Source organism: Pezoporus occidentalis, unplaced genomic scaffold, assembly GCF_034315485.1.
Source record: "Pezoporus occidentalis ecotype Australia unplaced genomic scaffold, CSIRO_AGI_Poc_V1 ctg98, whole genome shotgun sequence".
Lineage (NCBI taxonomy): Eukaryota > Metazoa > Chordata > Aves > Psittaciformes > Psittacidae > Pezoporus > Pezoporus occidentalis.
Genome location: NW_026916347.1, coordinates 3,673,610 through 3,693,732, shown reverse-complemented (window position 1 = coordinate 3,693,732; position 20,123 = coordinate 3,673,610). Strand labels below are relative to the sequence as shown.

At 40.7% G+C, this 20,123-nt stretch overlaps 1 long non-coding RNA gene across 1 annotated transcript in view; it reads right to left on the bottom strand.

Annotated features, from left to right (window-relative positions):
• The window catches only part of LOC134157607 (uncharacterized), a 35,520-nt gene that overhangs the window by 8,333 nt on the left and 7,064 nt on the right, over window positions 1–20,123 (bottom strand). The gene's annotated exons all lie outside the window — the stretch shown is intronic.

The following is a 20,123-nucleotide window of genomic DNA, read 5'->3' as shown; positions in this document are numbered from 1 at the left end:
AAATTCATAGTTATACTTCTTCCAGTGAGCAATTTACTCTTGGTAGAAGCACTTGTGCCAGTATGAGTTAATGTGCATGACTACTTTATTCTACCCCTCTTGGGGAGGCATGCTCCATCTGTTTGTAAAACAAAGAGAATGGTTACAGACAAATATTTTTAAGTTTAGATACTTTCATTCCACTGAAACCAACCTGACCTATGTATGAATAAAGACCAGTCACAAGATTATAAACTTGAAGGATTTGCTTATACATAATGCATATTCAATACTCAATCCTTTTCCTCTGAGGAATGGTAGACTTTCAACACTTTTTCTGGAGGTTTTAATCAGTAATTTCTCCTCTAAAATTTACTCCATATAATGATCAGCTGCATAATAGCTATAAATAAAAGGAAAATAATAGATAATGATACCATATCAAGATCTATTTAGTAGTCAAGACTTAACAACACCTACCTACAGTACTCATGACATGCAAATGTTTTAGTCCTTCCTCTCAGAATGAAACAATGTGAAGAACCCAAGCTAATTTCTTTGGGTTTCAGACAGCTGTTGATGAGAAATGATTTATGATCAGGTTTTGAAATCATGCCAGCAGGAGTTTGCTCTTCAAACAGATGCTCCAGTATACTATTAGGAAGGTCATATATCTCACGTCATCATTTGATGGGAACCCGGTCAGAAGTCTCTTTCCCTCCTGCTAAGTTTTCCTTGTGAAATAGCAGGCATGTTTTCTGGTCACTGTGTGCTCTGTGAATTATTTCTCTAAAAGCTTATTTATGGAAAACTCAGGGATCTGTTTTCTCAACTCTACAAACCTGGAGGTTGAACCAAATCATGTTTGTTAAATAAAACAAGCCTCAATGTGGCACAAATCTGAATCTTTTTTAATAATTTCAAAATGTTACATTAATTTTACAAATAAAAAATCCAAACCCACAAAGGATTGTTTTTTATCAAACCCTTTGCTTTTGAGAAGATACATGAAAATATAGAGATTGCATTTTTTTTCTAATGTACATAAAAATGAGACAGCCCAGCAAATTCAGGCAAAAGAATCAGTGTTTGTTTCAGTTTTTGCCTAGACCATCTCTAGGAGCTCTGTGAATGTGGGGATCTTCACATCTTACATCATCTGCTGCTGCTGTGTCAGCATAGAATCACAGAATGGTTTGATGGTTTGGGTTGGAAGGGACTTTAAAGATCATCCAGTTCCAACCCCCCTACCATGGGTAGTGACATCTTCTGATAGACCAGGTTGCTCAAAGCCCTGTACAGCTTGACTTTGAATGCTTCTGGGAATGGGGCATCCACGACTTCTGTGGGAAACGTGTTCTTATGTCTCACCATCCTCATAGTGAAGAACTTCTTCCTATACCTAATATAAATCTGCTCTCTTCTCCTTTAAAGCCATTACCCCTTATACTATCACTACTTGCTCTTATCATCCTGAGACATCATTTACACATAATTGTTGCATTCATACATAATTGTCATTTGTGTTTCAGTGATTGCGTGTTTTTTTTCTTTTTTCTTTTATTTTTCTTTTTTTTTTTTTTTAAATTAGAAAGCACCTCCTTACTCCATAATGAGAATTGCTCATTAGAAAAAAAAGAACCCAAACCAGACCCCAAAACCAGCCTTGCATTGCCTTTTGCGGTAGAGCTAGCAAGGGCACAAAGATTATTTTAGTAAGGGTCCAGTTCTCAAGGTATAAGCCACCCTTTTCTGCACAACTTTGAAACTGACAATACCTGCCCATAGATTTGTTTCAGGCCCACATTACTCAATTAGTTACTGCAGTTTCTTTCTTTCTAGCCTCAAATTCAACCCCAGGTTGCATTGTAATGTTTCCCCTCAGGACACATTATGGTTGATGCCAGAGCATTCAAGTTCGCAAGAGCTTCTTCTGTACTTGTCTCCAAGTGAGACAAATAGAAGCTGGATTTTTTTTTTTTTTTAGGTTACTCATACTTTGCTAGCCAGCAGTGCTGGGGTTTCCTGAATGCTTTCAGGTAGAATAAACCATTTCTGATGTTGAAAGAAGCTTTCCACCCCTCCCCACCCTCCAGCAACCTGCTGTCATCCCACCACTCCCCTTCTGTGGTGTTTTGTGTGGTCATGTGGAGAGCTAGTTATGTTTAAATCAGGGAAAAGCCAAGAAAGGCTGGCAAATAATTCGTAAAAAGACAGTGAGGGCCAGCAGCAGGGCCTGGCTGAGCGGTGGCTCAGTGCAGCACCTGAAGGTCAGGCAACAGCTCCAAGGCTGGAACTCATCACACTAATGTAGGTGCTGTACAGGAAAGGGCAACTAAATCAGTCACTGGGGGAGACTCAGGCAGGTCACTTCTGAGATTCAGAGCCCAGATTCAGTTCTGGTGCCCAGCTGCCTACAGCACAGAAAGGGAATGTACACATAAATTCTATTTTGCAAGAACTGCCCAAAAAAGGTACATGAAATATCTTTTGCTTGTGGTGTGATTTGACACATGACATACCACAGTAATCTTCCAAGGGAAAGAATGCTTTCCTAGTATATATCTGATATAATTAAGGATGTATGACTTAAGTACCAGCTCCTGGCAGTGGTCTGAAGTGATACCACAGGACTGAGATACCACACTGTGGTTTTGCTTCCCATCTAAGGAATTGCAATATGTGCTAAAAATACTGTTGGGCACTTGGAAATGCAGAGTGTTATCACATGCAGAGGGGGAGATGGAATGTCAGTCCCAGTAGAAGTCACCACAGAAGAAGAAAAATACAGCACTGAGCAATTTAAGGTAAGCCTTTTTGTGTTGCCAGCAAGATAAGATGGGACTGGGTCGACATTCTTTATCCCTCTCTCAACTCTGTCCCTTGCAGGATAAGAGATGACCTGCTTAGAAGTGAGTCATGGGTAAATAAAACTTACATAGGTAAGCATTTGCACCATATTAAGCATCAGTTTTCTGCCACACATCATACCTATGATGAAGAAATTGAAGTTGTTGTTTACCTCCCTGTGTTTTGCCACGGGAAGACATTTATATTTTATCTGGTTGAAGTCACTCATCTCTAAGGAGGAGTGGGAGGGGATGCTTGACACGCAAGGACCATGGTGACTCATCCTCCTCTCCAAATCCACTCTGTGCCCTGCCTCTGCTATCCCAACTCTGGGTGGCACACAATGACTGTGGTTTAAGAGAGCAGCCAGAAAAGGAGTTGTTCTGACAACCCTCTTAGAAAAAAATACCCATGGCCCTGTTTGAAATGGTGGTTACAGACAGTGGCATCTGCTGAATTATTTAAATTCATACATTCAGGTTCTACAGTCATACAATCAGAAAAGAGGGAGCCAAGAAATTTATACACAGTTACTTGTGAAGGACAATAAGGTAATAAACAGAATGCTCCAGATAAATAACAAACTAACCAAAGTGATTAGATTTCAGCCTTAGAGAGCTGTAAAGCCAACTCCTGCCCATTTTACCCTTATGAGTAGTTTCATTATACAACAATCTGCTTCTTAGTAAATTGCCAGTTATAAAAAAAAACAAACTTGTTCCTTTGCTTCTCTGTTGTTTTGCATTTTAATAATTCTAGTCATAACCATTAAAACTTGTGCTTTTATACTCCCATGTTGCAAAATACACATTACTCTTAAGCTACTCAATATCCATTATTTGCCTGAGTGTCAGTATAGCACCCACAGAAGAGGCAAAGTAAATAGATGCAGAACAGGTGCACGAGCTGGATGATGCAACTGTCTGTTCAGTCTGCCCATAGGAGCAGTGTGGCTCCTCGGGGCCATGAGCGCGGATCCACAAAGTGGGACTGAACAAGTTCCATGCCAAAACATTGACAACATCTGATATGCGCGAGAGGGATGCTGAGTGCACAGAACTGCGTGTCTTGCTGAATATAATACCATGCAAACACCAGCAGGGTTAGATTTGCACACAGTAATCGTTTATTCGTTATAAAAATAGATGTGCTTTGTCATTGCATCTAAAATATGTGCCCCCCAAAATTAACAGTACAAAACCTGTATGAAGGTAAAGGTTTGTAACTTCAACAATTAATCTGGAAAAGTTACCCTCTGTTTTCTTATACTGTAAATATCAATTTTAGTAAAGTGCTGAATGACAGCTATGAAGGGTTTTTTTAGTATTTTTTACTTTATCACGTGTTTATGCTTATAGCAACTCAATGCTACCAGGATAAAGGAGTGGTTGTGCATGCATTGGCTTAAGAGTGGTGAGTTTTCTTGAAAAGAGTTGTTTGTCTATTTTGTACTATCCATGAAGTACGTAAGACTATTCAGGAAGATAGCTAGCTAAAAAATCATGATATTTCATATGCATGTGAACAATACTTACCCTGTGAAAACAATTTCATGTGAAGTAGGCACCATCTCTTTCCTGGACAACGGTACATTTAGGAAGTTGCTGTCAGTTTTTTTATTCTGCCCATGAGAAGTGACACTCCAGAAGATTCCCTTTGTGCCCATTCTTCTCAGGAGCATTACTGAGAGGGCAACTGACTCTGTGGTACAACAGCTCTGAAGTGAGAGATTTCACTCTACAGCCCCTGTGAAAGGGGAAAAGTGAGGTAAAACAATATCAATTTGGATTTTTGTCGACACTCCGAAGAGTTACATTTGAGAAGCTAGCAGTGTTGTGTACAGGCATTATTCATCTCTGCTTCTGGAGTCCCTAAATCCATTGTGCAGAATGTTGTGCAGAACTGGGATAAAAAGTCAGACTCAAAGGAAGCTGGCAATCTGTGTGTGATACAACAGATGACAAATGAGTGCTAATGGAAGGAAATAAGGAAATAACTCTGCTATAGGCTGCTCAGTGATCTGAAGAATTTGTATGCAGGGAAGGTGATGGGGGTAAAAAAGCTTCTTGTTTTCTTGCAAAAAACGGTTTCCAAATAGAATCATAGAATGATATGGGGCAGAAGGGACCTTAAAGATCATCTAATTCCAGCCCCCATGCCATGGGCAGGGACACATTCCCCTAGACCAGGTTGCTCAAAGCCCCATCCGATCTGGCCTTGAACACTTCCAATAGAAAGACTTTGCTCAGTACCTTTTATAGTCTTAATTAGAAATTTCCCTTGACACTGCTGGATATTTAGTGAGTTTGAAGTATTTAATCATATAGATGAACTGTTGTGGAACCCTCTTGGATGGCCACAAAGTTGTGATCTATGGATTAATGAGGAACCCCTAGACCTTAGGGGTCTGTCCTAAGGCTGAATCTGGTCCCACCAGAATTCATCATTGTACACTGTGATGGTGCTCTCTGCAGACAGAAACCCAGTACCTCTGGCTCCAGTGTAGATTTAGCAAGAGAATAAGCCATAGTCTGGGCTGCTGCCAGTGTCCATGAGCCATGGCAAATGCCTTCCAAGCAGAAGAAAAAGTCTTTCGGATCTTTGTATTTCCCCAAGGGTAACACAGTCCTGATGCAAACTGGAGCTCCGCAATACCCAAAAACTTACTAATCGTAACAGACTGCTGTACAAGTGAAAACACAGGTCAAGGACAGAAGATGTCCTTGCCTCAGTAGTTTTCCATTCGCTCATGATGCAAATGTCTCCAATGACTATCTGACTGTTCTCTTGGCTTGTTCTAGTCTTGTGGTCAAAGTACTAACTGTGATGAACTCGGGGTTCATGTGAGCTCAGCTCACGTGGTGAGTCAGACTCCAGACTCCCAGTCTGTGGGAGTAACTCCACAGATAGCACTTCCTTAAGCAGAGCTGTAGCACTGTGCCCTTTGTTCTCTGCTGTATAAACTTGGGCTCATATAATTTAAGGAATTCTACTTAAAATTGGTTGGCATAGTGAAGTTTCTGCTGAAAGATGATTGAAAAAGGAGAGAAGTGAGTGATAGGAAGCAAAGCCAAACTGTAAGTGGTGTGAACCTTGTTTTCCTTTCCATAGTAAAACTAAATGTATGCAATCTAATTTCAAATGACAGGATGCTTTTGAAATATATATAAAACATTTCATTTTAGTAAGAAGAAATGCTAAAAACTTTTTTGCTACCAAGCAGACATGTGGATGACGTTGGCTGGCAGTCTGATACAACACAGGAGTATCAAAGGGAAACTTTTCAAACTGCCACAGTACATGCTTTTTTTCACTTGTGAGTTTACTACTATAAAGTCAGGCAAATGAGAAAAATTAATGTTTTGGGTGGTAATAAATCTTCCAGCACAGTGTTAATCAGCATCTTACGCGGTTTTGCTGGTTGATATTACTCTATATCCCACAGTACAAATTATTGAAACAGGAGAAGGGGCTTAGGTACACATTTCAAACATTTCCTTCCTAGTTTTGGTCAGCATCATATGACTACATGAGAAAAATAGCAAGGAATTAATCAGTAATATAAGTATTTCTCTCAGGTTTTAGGTTAAAAAGAAACAAAACCAATAACTCTTCTTTCCCTGCTCCCCCTCCTTATTCCCATCTAACTGTTCAACAGACTTTGTGAGAAGCTTGGAACAATTTCCCTTTTCAACACTTCTAATTTAAATGACTTACTGGAAATGAATATTTCATGGCATATCAAGACTGTTCTTCAAAGCATCGTCTCTTTAGTGCTAATTATTTCAACAAGACCTATACTAAAGGCAAATTCTGTCACTTCTCTATATTGTCTGCGTTAACACTATAAAACTAGCTTCATATGGCAGTTGAAGTTTTTGTCTCTGGTATTCCCTCATTTTGACTTTTTAGTGTCTTCCACATAAAGAAGTGACACAGTTTTCTATACTGGAAATTCCCATAGCGGTATCTGTAAATGAAGTAATGCTTAACATTCCAGGTCAGTCTGAAATAGTTGCCTGAGCAAGGAAGCAAGGTCTTAGACACCCATATGTTTGGAGTTAAACTTAGAGAATTTCCACTAGACCTCACTTCTCTTGTCATAGCAAAAACAACCCCAAACCAACCAACCTTCCCCCTGTATTACTTTCACAATCAGATGCGCCCAGAGATAATTAAATACTATCCCCCTCCAAGCCAAATAATTATGTCACTTAATCAAGTGGAAAAACATGCAGTACAAAGCTGGAAATCTTTTCCGTATACCCTGGCCAAGGTCAAGATGAGTTGTGTACAACCTGTCACTTGGGGTGTCAGTGTTTCAGACACACTTTCAGAGGCTTTTACCACAGCTCCTTCATGCACTGTGCACACTGAGGCAAAGTCCAGACTCTTCTTCTCACACTTTGAAATTCCCTCTTCTTCAGCCTTCAGCAGCCCATCTCTCATCAGCTGCAATTAGGAAAAAGAGTCTTCCTATGTCCTGACTTCTGCCTGCTTCTCAAAGTCTAGCTGAGCATCCAGGTGGATCCTCACATTGAGAAGTCAAATAACAAAAGCTGCTGCAAATGGCTTACAAAAGAACAGCACAAGGGGCTCATGGTCACATTCTGCCTGCTGCTTGCTGGTACAATTCTTCAGGTGAGGGCATTAAGTGCTGATGGCTACTCTGTATTGCCAGAGCAGAGCAGCATAAAGTAAGACCAGTGCAGCCAAAGAACAGTAGATGATAGGAGAAACGGGCAATAATTTTTCCAGACTACTCTTTGTGTCACTGATCAGCCTGAAGATGGGGAAACACCTCAAAGGAAGGCAGAACCAGAGTTTCAGCCTTCCACTGTTCATCCGCCAACCTCTGAGCTGAGTGGCGTAGATCAATTTTGTCTTTCTAAAGTTGGCATTCACAAGAACCACACTTCAGTTCTTCAGATACTCAAGGCAGCTTTTCCCTCAGTACCTACATATGGCCTGTACTCATCCATGCTATGTTTTCTGATGGAGAACTAGAAGGCTTTGCATACCCTTACCCATTCCCACAGCCAGTCTCCCAGGTGCCTAGCATCCTTATTCACAGTAATCGGTCATATAAAGCTGACAATTCAATCCCAATTCTATGAAGTTCAGATTTCTGTGAGGATGGAATTAACGTCACAAAAGAACCTGCTGTTTATTATCAAGCCGCATATGTTTTGACAAGTTTATTAGTTTTGGATGTGGATCTTAACTAATTCCCATTCCTTGACTATTGCATGAGTGACTTTGGCCTCTTAAACACTTAATAAACATGATCAAACAATAAACTATCTGAAATGAAAAGATGCTGTGGGATTAGCTCTGCATTTGAACTGAGCTCTTATTGTATTATTTAGCAAACACAAGGATAAATGCTTGTAAGGTGGTTCTTTCGAAATAGCAAAACAAGTAGGACCATTTGGGGAGACGTGTGAGTAGGATTAAGTCTTACAAAGAAAAATCTGTCATGAAAAAAAAGCTGAAAAAAAGCAAGGCTTAAAATTTTCTATTTGTCCATACAAACTATTGCAACAATTTCTGCAACAAAGCTGAAATGTTATCTGCAGACAGCCATTGGGGTACGAACTTAATGTTTGTATGTATGAAGCACCTTGGCATGCAGAGATGATCTTCAAATGCCAAAGATGCTTCTCTGTTTTGCATTACAAAACATTTGCAGTAGTCCTACAGCATTAGGCAGCACTGTTTATGATTGAGGGACAGATTTTAATATTTGTGTTCATAGCTATTTATCTTTTACCCTAGCCCTTCCAAAGTTTTCCTTCATTTTATCCTGCTTCTGTTGGGCTTGTGACCATATAAACTATATGAACAATTGTACTTTTGTCAGGCTAGGCACTGTGCTGGAACTGCCAGAATCTCACTGTGCTGATAAATTGCAGTTTGATAGCTGTTGCCAGACATAACAAGGATGTACACTGATGTCAGTGAAGGTATTTGTGAAGCAAGGCATTGTGCTCAAAGGGAAAGAGGGTATCTCACAGTTGATCTGCTTGCTAGGAATGTGGAAGTTAGGGGAGTAACAACAGACAGAAATATTGAAAAGTCTTTCTGTATGGTTAAATACTTATGTTGGGATTGCAAAATACCGGAAGAGGGAACAAACGTATTCATTAAATAAAGACTGATTATTGAAAATGATTCTTCACATGAAAACTGAAGCACAACAATGAGAAACTATATATTCCAGCAGAATACTCATTGCTACCTGTTTCTGTTGATACAATGATAGCTTAGGCTAAACCCATAAGTAAGACTTAAATGAACTGGAACTTTTTTGCCTCTGTTAAAAACAATTGAATACAATGTAAGTTTGCCATCAGCTTTGGCAGCAAGTTCTTACTTGTTTAAACTCCTGTGTACACACTTTTGACTCTTTTGTCACAGGGACTTTTAAAAGTCATTAATTTGGCTTTGTTTGCATGGGAATGATGCAATCTGGACAATGTGGAGAGCGGCGTTTGAAAGGCATTGTTTGCAAGGTTGCGCTCGGTGACAGCAGCACTCTGATCTTCCAAATGCTTGAAACGTGCTCACTCTGGGAAAGAGTGGAATAAATGAGGAAAAGAGGGTGATGTTGGTCACTCAGGTGCCCCTCCAAAGTCCTACCTGGCACATGCCCAAGTTTTTTGACAGGCAAAAGGCATGCCAGTGTTGTACATGAACAGAAAACCCAGGATCGATCTGGTACTGGACACAATTAATTCCCACTTCGTTTACAGTGCTTAACAAACAAATTTGTTTCAGTAATTTTTCTTCATTAACATTCTGAACTAAAACAATTCTTGCTTCAGTGAAACTGGAATAAGGAATATTCTAAAAGCATGAATAACTGATAAGACATGAATAAAATTATTTCCATGTGTATGTGATTATTATAAATGTGAGTTCTCTTTTAAAGAGAGTACTGTAAACAAATACATGATCCAGTTTATTAACTGAAATTGGCTGGATTACAGTTTGAAAATAGGATACACATGTTGGCAATTACTATTCTTCACTATAGCTAGGCCTTTAAAAAATATACTTCATGGGTTTTTCCTGTAGAAATTGTAGACTTTTTAGCTTGCCTTAATAGAGGATTTTGAGAAGTACCTTTTCAAAATGTATATACAAACCTGACTTCTGAATCCATATTCAGACATGAGAGGGCAGATCCAGACTCCATCAGTTACATGGGCTGGGGTAGAAGTTAGAAAGTCCTCCAGACAGATGGGGTATACCACAGAGGGGGACTAGGTATAACTCTTTCAGTGGTTAGCATGCTTTCCCATAGCCTCTGTCACTCAGGCTATGAGACCAAGAGATACACGTCCTGTTCAATGAGAATTGCTGTGTCAGTGCTCTGTTTCATTAGGACTATTGTATCTTGCAGGATGGTTTTTCTCATTGCATGGTCTGTAAAATACTGACAAAACAGACCTTCCTTACTTCCTATAGATGTTATTACAGGAACTTAAACTGCAGGCTCTTAGGTACCAGTTGCCAAAGAAAGATTTTTTTGTTGTTGTTTTTTAGAGTAGCTTTGTGAGAAAAAGCTGCTCTGCTTGTTATAAATAGAGAAAGCTGCTGCACAACAGCAGCATGGCATTCAAGACACTTGTGGGATGTCCGGGCCAAGTCCTTTCTTCCTGCCAGGCAGAGCCCTTGGTTTGCCCTGGGTCTGCTGTCTTGCTGGTCCACAACCCTTAAGCACTAGGCTGATGGCCATTCTGGAGCAAGTCTGTCTCAAAGTCAGAGCCTTCTCTTCCTGACACACAACAGAAATGTGATTTAAGTTCTTCACAAGACTTGCAAGAGCTCTGTGCTGCAACGTGCTGGTTACAGTGGAGGGGGCAGGTTAGATTCCACGGAAAGGAACAGCAATACAGATCTTAACCAGAGCACCATATTGAGCCTAAATGAATGATTAATGTACAGTTTGGACACATGGCTGGCAAAAAAAGACAGAGGCAATTCAAAGGTATTATTTATGTGATGGTTGCACTTTGGCATGTTAAGGAAATGCATGGTAATCCTGGCACTAATCCAGTACTGGGCTATGACATTACAAGGACATAGGCAGCAAGTAGGAACATGTCTGCAGAGATCATTAGGGATGATCATTCACTCTCACAAGACAAGGACTTTGTGTAGCAGATGTAGCAGAAAGAAGAGGAAACCTAGGCCCTGGACCTCTGCTTCAAGCCCATGATAATTTCCAAAGAATGCAATCAATGATGACAAAGTGTTTTGCAGACATCATGGGAGCATTTTGGATTCTGTTTGTCCCATCCTGGCATAAGTAACATGCAGGCAGGAGAAAGACAGACCTTACTTCTGCCTTCCCATCATGCAGCCTAGAAAAACAATGAATTATCACAACAGATATGAACAACACCACAAATGAACATCCTATCTAACTGACTCCAGTACTGGTGGCTCACAGTTAAGAGTTAGAAAGACATGAAGATAAAAAGTCAAGTTTAAAAGCTAAAGAGACTACCTCTGGCCTCAGCTAAGATTCTCACACAGCAGCTCCTCAAGTAGAGGATTGCCACAGTTCAAGCATTGTTTATTTCAACCAAAGTTTACCACATTTCTAGTAAGAAGGATTCTCCCAGTGAAGGAGCTATGCCACTGCTGTCAGTGGAGGAGCTGTGTCATTCTTGTCCCTCCTTTCAGCACAGCAGAGACAAAGATGGCCAGGTGATGGGTTAGCTTAGTCTACAGCACTTCAGGCTTCATCAGAGGTGCAACAAGGCATCACTTTTCAAGCAAAGCCTGGGATAAAATTACATCAGATGCCATACCAGTCTTCAGCTGCCCTGAGCAGGCCAGTAACACAGGAAAACTTTTTTCCCTATGTTACAACTTCCCCCAGAAAACCTCAGATTATTGTTTGGTGCCAATTCTAATGTCACTGTTTAACAGCATGAAATAATTTGTTACTTGCAAAAGGAATGGAGTTAAAATTGAAAAAATTATAAATCTTGCTAGAAAAAAAAAATGGTTAAATTACATGAGATGGAAGTATGTCCTGAAAACTCTTTAAAGAGTCTTAAAAATGCAGTATGGGGAGAGAGATTCCATCCACTTAGACCTTTAGTCCTAACCACCACCATGACTACACTAAACAGCAGAATAATCAATTTAGGAGGCATCAGAAAACAGGGGGGGGAATGAGCAAAGCACCCAGCAAAGCCAGTATTCCCACCTCTCACTGTGATTCATTTTGTTCTACAAAGCCAAAGATTGTTTTCTTGTTTTCATAAAATGAAATCAAGCTCTGCCCTTTTTTGTTGTAAAATGTTGATCTTTTTACAGCAGCTGTCTGCTCAGATAAGCAGAAAATTTCAAACAAATCCTTATAACAGGCTCTTTTTTTACTGTAAGACCAAATAAATGGTTGAGGTATTTATTTCTTGGAAGAATGAGAGAAGCATTTCTGCTCTGCCTCTGCGTTTGTGGCTGTTAACTGGTGACAGCAATTAAAAATTATTGCCTTGTAAATTGTTTCCATTACCAGCCTAGTTCATGTGTTGGAGGGAGGCAAAGGTGAGCAGGCCCACGCTGGTCAGTGTATTTCTCAGGTTGGCAGCCAACACTAGCACTATTGCTGTTATGTATTTCCCCCTGTGATGGATATGCACTGGAGCTGAGCAACATCAGCCTTTGCAAGATGAGACTGGCGTGCATCACGTATCACAGAAGCCCCAAAGGGCTGACATGATTGGCTCCACTTTGACATGTCCCAGTCTTTGCTGCATGTTTGGCTAAGCCATAAGCCATCTAATGGCCTTATCAGCCACCTGCAGAGGATTAGATGGACATCCCATGACCAAGGTTTCACAGCAAGCCTGGGCAGCTCATGGTGGCAGCAGCTCTGGTATGTGGGGAGCTGAACCACAGGGTCCCATAGCCACAGCACTGCATTTATGCAGCCAGGCTTTACAAAACAGCCATCTGTCACTGTTCAGACACAGGGAATTTAGATGAGTTTTGGCAGCTGGCTCCAGTCCTCATATGCATTGTCTGGATGCGACCAGGCTGTAACCAAACTGTTACAAGTCAGTGATGGTGACTTTGGGAGCTGCTCCTGAGAGAGAGACCCTTCATCACAGCAAGCCAAGAACTACAGCAATGCATGGAGAGATGCATTCATCTTACTACCTATAAGGTAGTAGTTTTGTGGTTCATACAGTAAGCAAGGTATTATTAATAGCAAATGTGACCCTTGCTCTCAGACATAGAATTTGCAAAGCTGTTAAGCCTGGTATCTGATACTGTAGAAATCACATCAGAGATGACCACCAAAACTGTTTTTAACTGGCCATTCTGGAGGTGTTTCCAAATCTGAAAGCCTTTGTTTGGGAAATCTTCTAAGTTGCCAGGTGACAATAAGGTTACGTAAAATAGAATTTAGAGAATCTGGGTGCTTTGCACAAAAGTGAACAGATAGGATCACAACCTATCTTATGCTAAATACCTCTGTTATTCAGTGACCCCTCGATTTTAATGTTAATATTTTCTAATGCTTGACTTCTGTTATGGAAGGAATTATACTACTGTCATTTGGTCAACTCTAGCAACTATTACTTTCATTAAAACCAATGGAAGCAAGATTTGATGCAAACCTATTTACAGCAAAGTCAACCAACCAACACACCCAAACAAACCCCAAACCCTGTAATTTATAGAACGCTTTCCCTGATGCAGTTTGTGCACAGCTCCATTAGAACCATGAGGGAATATCCTTTTCAAATCCTTTTCAAGGCTGAAGAAGGCAAGTGCCAGATGGAACACACTTTATAGTGGATCTATGCTGACTCTTTCTAAGTCATTTAAACTTTAGCAACTGCTTGAGATGTCTTCAGGTTCTCTGATTATAATCTGTTCGTTTTAGACCAGACATGGATATTCTCAAACTGAAACAGTTTTCCAACCAGCACTGCAGAGGATTAAAAAAGAAAAATGTCCTTTCTCCCTTACACAGTTAAGGGAAAACCCACAACGAGGAACTGAAAACCAACACTCTGCTTTCATAGAGAAATTCCAAGAAATGGTCTTTTAAGAAGGATGAAATGTTAGTTTTCAAGCTTATCTCAAGCAGGTATCGTTGTAAAAATGGCTACAAGGCACTTTTGTTAGTGTTACAAATATAACTGGAAGCAGGATTTTGTCACAGCAATGACACTGCTACTGCAAGTATTTTGCAATGGAGAAAGAAGCTCTAGTAGCTGATAAAAACATATATCTTGAAAGAAATGGTACATTACCCAGGTCAGCATTATATTTCACCTCTGATTTCCTTCTCTTTTTCCACACTCTCTGCGCATTTCTTTCTTGCTGAAGGCTATAATTCTTGAGAGAGGAGGTAGTCAGGCTCTGTACAAACCTAATAGTCTAAACCTGCCTTTTTTTCTGCAGATAGAGACCCAAAATTCAGTGATTTACAAGACAGCATCTCTGCTTGAGGCCTTCTTTCAACTTATATTAATTAAAAGTATGGCCTTCATAGAAAGGGGAATCAGTGAGGTGCGAGGCATTGCATTCTATTTAGCAGAGAGCAACATAATAGATGCAATTTAAAGTCCTTCTATACTGTTCATCTCTGATGGCATAAATATAGCAAGTGTTAAAAGGTCTAATGCCTGTAAAACTTAGACATGTTACAGCAAGCCAAAAAAAAAACAAAACCAAAAAGAAGGGGTGATTATGCATTCTCTTAGGAATCTGTCTGAGGAAGTGATGGGTGTAGCTGCAGTGTTCTTTGGCTTTGGTGAGTCTAGAGCAGGAAGTATTGTGGGATGTCCCTGGGGAAACTTACAGAAACAAAAGCTGAAAATCAGAGAAAAATAAAGATAAGAGAACTGATAGAAATCCTTGGGAGAAATTAATCTCCTATTGGAATGAGAGTCTAGAAGAGCAATATCTTCCTTCTGGAGTTAACAGTTTATCGCAGAAGAAGAAATGAAAAGCTATAGCAACAATGGGCTCCCCCAGAGCAGTTACTCAGACCTCTAACAGAGAAACAATAGAAGTTTTCTTTTTTTATTCTGCTATTTTGTTAGTTATGGCTGTAATGGGAATTTAGGCAACAGAAAGAATTTCTAAAACACTTGGGGAAGCTGTCAGCATTTTGCAATTATTATTTTGTGACTTATGGAAAATGAGTGGGACCTAGTGCTGTCCGAATCTTGCCCTCCTCACTGCTGACCCCACTGCCACTCCTAAGGTGGTGCTGTGAAAGTCTACACTTAGTACTGGAAAGATCGATCACTGACAAACGTGGTTTCGGCAAATGTTCAAAGTAGTCTTGTGGCCTTGTGTTGGACTTCCTTTTCTAAAAGCAGAAGTTACCTGCTTAGGTCTATTCTGGAACAGTGTCTTCGGTTGTTTTCTGGGTATTCAGAAAGTCCTGCTTTGTTTGCAGAAATAGACCAGAGAACAAACAAAAGTAATTTGCCAGCTTCAGCAAAACTATGTATTTGAACTTGGAGGCAAATATCAGGATAACTTCTTGCCTGAACATTTTGGGCCAGACTACATCAAATGGTGGAAACCAGAGTTAAGTTCAACAATGCTATTTTGCTAGTTCCTAGTAACTGACCATCTGACTCTGGGCTGAGCTGCCCCATGGTCAGACTCCTGGGCAAGGTATTTGCTCCCCAGATGCTGCAGAAGGGTGCAAGTGACCAGCTGCCCTGCAAATAGACATTTTAAATGTAGCTTCAGCATCTGCAAGTGGCGGCCAACACCTTCACCGGTTTTGCAAGAATTAACGATTATCGTGTTAAGTTTCCTGAGGGAAGAGACTAGAATTAACCCTCTTGAAGCTATCTATTCTGCTGCTGCAGCTTTTTTAAGCATAGAATTTCTTGCTGTAAAAAAAGACACGTGCCTAATGCTAAAGCTGCAGTGCCCAATGTTTTATATCCCTGTTTATTTTGCAGTGTCATTCAAGCTTCAGTGCTGACTGGGCCAAGTAGTCTTAATAATAACTGTTTAATAACATTAGGCCAGCTTCTCATGAAGCTTCCACATGAAAAATCCACTGCTGGCAGATTGAGGAGGGAAGAGGTTCAGATAAAAATCCTCCCTTTTGCATGGACATCTTTAGGATTGTTTTTAGACCTAAACTTGTAAAGAATATAGCTTTCACCCACAGATGGCAATGAACACAATCTATGCCTTCCCAAAGATAGAAAACTACATATTTAGACTCAAAGAAATGCCAACATACAGCTTGCGGAAGGGGATCTAGTTTATGTCGAAACAGTATAATCAATTTGGCATGAAAAAAGTGAGAGTCAGATCAGTATCTACCCATTCATCAGGCTCCTGAGAACCAGGAGAGTGCAGACTCTGAGAAGAAAACTGCCTCATCCTAATAAGGCAGAGCTGTTTGCTAGAGACATAGCCCGGATGCCTTCTATATGAACTAATGCAAGCCATCAGGAGAGCTGCTTCTGTGCGGCTGAGGAGCAGTATCATCTTTCCATCAGTAACAAAGTAGGATCGTCTTTGCAGGATTATTTGTGCTGAGTTGCACACAAACGCTTTGCTCATATGCGTGCTGCATGAAAATCTCATGTTACAAGAAAAGCCTTCTTCCTGGTGTCCTGGGTTACCCTCTGCATCTCCTTCAATATGAAAGCACAGTAAGGGAAAAAAAAAAAAGCAGCCATCATGACTGAATAGTAAGCATTTTTTTCTGCACAGGGAATATAAAATTATAGCAAATATTTGAGTTACTTTTGACTCTGCAGTAAAATGATGTTGCTTCTTAGTTTGACTTGTCAGGCCCTTCCTTTGTTTAGATTTAACCTTATATGACTGAATCCTTTAGAAATAATAGCTGTGCTTCGAAACAGAATCAACAGCTCAGAAGAAGAGCATCTATCCAAACAGCCATGCTTCTGCCTATTGCTGAGTGGAGGTAGCAGGGTGTCCACTGAGGTAGGAGCTGCTGCTCACATATTTTGAAGAAATGCCTTTATTTCTTGATGTATTTATAACATTCATATCCAGCACTTTAATGCATTTCAGGGAGAGCCATATCTCCCTGCTGACGTCAAGAGAAGCAGCTGAAAACAGGCCAATAACAGCTTCTGGGTTTTAAAGCAGGCTCTGTGGCTGTGCAGGAAGGAGGAGATTTCTTGTTACAAACACAAATAAGAAAAAAGTCATTTACAAAGAAGAAAGTAAATCATGACAAAATTATTCATGTTTTGCTGTAGCTCTTCCATTCTGTTGCCAAAAAATGATCCTTCCTACAGCAAGATTTCCATCTGAATTATTAGGAGATTTGCTTGATTGAGGACTGCAAGATGTGGCTTTTGCACCAGAACTTCATTTTGGCCTATTAGCATTGTAGGCTTTTCGAATTCAATCAGAAATACCCAGTATGTTAAAATGAAAATGAACATTTGGCTACATCTACCAAATCTCACTGTTTTCTCTCAATAATTATAAACACCTACCCAAAACACAGAGACATTTCATACTTTTGCAAAGAACCTTTTCCCACTGCCTGCAATAATCAAGTATGGCTCCATTGGCTTCCTAATCCCGCTCCATGCCCACCTTCCAGATTTCTTCCTGGAAGAGGGTATTAGTGGCTTTACAGAGAACAAGAAATTGTGGTGAGGGTAGGAGAACACGCTGTGGTGCTCTTGGGTAAATAAATAGTGTGATTGAAAAGATTTTGTTTAAACAGAGTTGTGTATCTCTGAGCAGAAGAAAGCACAAGCTTATTCAACTTGCATTTTTATGAGGTGGTTTGCTTATCATCATTGGGGCTCCCTAAAGTTTGGCTACAATTAATTCTCAGTTTGGAGGAGATTCTCTCATTTGCTCACCAATTATTCAGGAAATGAAGGCAGCCCTGACATTCACATGCAAAGAGCCTCCACTACAAACATGCTGGTTACTATAAGCAGCTCCTTTAATAGTAAAAATACAACATACATAAGAGGTGCACTAGACCGAGCACCTCTACAGCTAATAACGCAGAAAAGAAGTGCAATTATGAAAGGGTCTTTAAAAAACCCTTCTAATGAATGTATATACACAATTCAAGGAAAATTATGATGGGTACCTATGATGTGCCATCTCCTACAGACATGCATTGTCTCTACCAACAAACCACACATCAAACTCTACCCGTGACAGGAAAGAAGCTGGGTCTGACTAGGATCTACACTTTACTTACAAAGCTTCCTATTTCACTTGCAATTTTTTAATAACTAGTTACGTGGTTTCAACAGTGGCAACTTCCTTGCATGAGTTATGGTTGCCAGTTCAAATTCCCATATTTGAGTAAATGGACAGACTCAGTTATTTGGTCATGGAGCAGTCCATCTCCATTGGAGCAACAGAGAGAGGGATCACAGTACACCCTGCAAAGAGATCAAAGTGTGAGCAAGTGTAGGCCACTCGTGTGGCAGAGCACCACTGAAGCATTGTCAAGGTGCTCTGCCAAGTCCTTATAGATTACTCAGTACAGAAACCCACCTGAAATTTGACTGGCATCTTCTACAGGTCAAAAAAAGAATCATAGAATCATAGAATAGTTAGGGTTGGAAAGGACCTTAAGATCATCTAGTTCCAACCCCCCTGCCATGGGCAGGGACACCTCACACTAAACCATGTCACCCAAGGCTTTGTCCAACCTGGCCTTGAACACCGCCAGGGATGGAGCATTCACAGCTTCCCTGGGCAACCCATTCCAGTGCCTCACCACCCTCACAGTAAAGAACTTCTTCCTTATATCTAACCTGAACTTCCCCTGTTTAAATTTGAACCCATTACCCCTTGTGCTATCACTGCAGTCCCTAATGAAGAGTCCCTCCCCAGCATCTTTATAGGCCCCCTTCAGATACTGGAAGGCTGCTATGAGGTCTCCACGCAGCCTCCTCTTCTCCAAGCTAAACAGCCCCAACTTTCTCAGCTTATCTTCATAAGGGAGGTGCTCCAGTCCCTTGATCATCCTCGTGGCCCTTCTCTGGACTTGTTCCAACAGTTCCATGTCCTTTTTATGTTGAGGACACCAGAACTGCACACAATACTCCAGGTGAGGTCTCACAAGAGCAGAGTAGAGGGGCAGGATCACCTCCTTCGACCTGCTGGTCACGCTCCTTTTGATGCAGCCCAGGATACGGTTGGCTTTCTGAGCTGCAAGCACACACTGCCGGCTCTTGTTCATTTTGTTGTCAACCAACACTTTCAAGTCCTTCTCCTCAGGGCTGCTTCTGAAAAGAAGTTTCACCTCTCTGTCCCAAGCAGACAAGACAAGGACAAACACTGAGACATCAGCATTTCACATGAGACAGAAATTGCCATTTACGGCCACCTCTGCATTTTTCTCCTTTGGATAAAGGATTTCACTCCTCTACACCAGAACCTCTCAGCACACATGAAACAATAGTGATGTATCCAAGCATAGTTACTCAGCACTGCGTACCCGAGTACCTACAGCTGAGCGAGGTATTTGCTTGCTAAGCCAAATTTGGAGCCTTGTTCTCCTTACCCTAAAGAAATGCTCTGTCATTATTCCACTGCTTACCGCCACAGAAAGCCTGGTGACTCAGAAGTGCCCACTCTTGGGCAAAAAAACATGAAAGAAAGACATTAGAAAACAGAGGTACAAGAAAAGAAACCTCCTTAAAACCAGGAAAGGTCATTTTTAAATGTTTATTTTGAAGTTGGCTTGCCATAGAGGAAAACTTCTTTCCTCTTCCTCCATGTGGGTTGAGTTCTTTAAGCATGCTCTGAGTCCAGACTGTGGTTGGGAGGGAGCTCACTCATCTTTAACGTAATGTAGGTTTACTAGACAGAGCTTCTGCATTCTGGTTGAGAAATAGTTCCCTCATTTCACTGCTCTCTTCACTCCCTTAAGTTTCTCTCTGCTCTTGCCATGGCAGTGTGATGAGAGAACAGTGACTCCAGTCCCAAGCAATCATTCTGAGTATGTATTTCAACATTGTTGTGGTTAATTAACTTGTCAGATAGCAATCTAGGAGCAGTTGAATATATAGGTCCCTCAGGCATGCTGCATATTTTATCCTCACCGTATCACTAATTATAACCATAGTTGTGATTAGAATGCTGAGATTCACACTTTTACACCTCGCTCTTTCTTTGCCAATCCTAAGTTTCATTTCAGCCTTCTCTCTCTGGCTCCAGCAGCAAAGAAAACAGGCATTGGTGATGGGGAATGCCTGCCAATGCAGCAGAGGCGAGCCAATGCTGATCCTGCTTCCAGTAACATGTCCTGG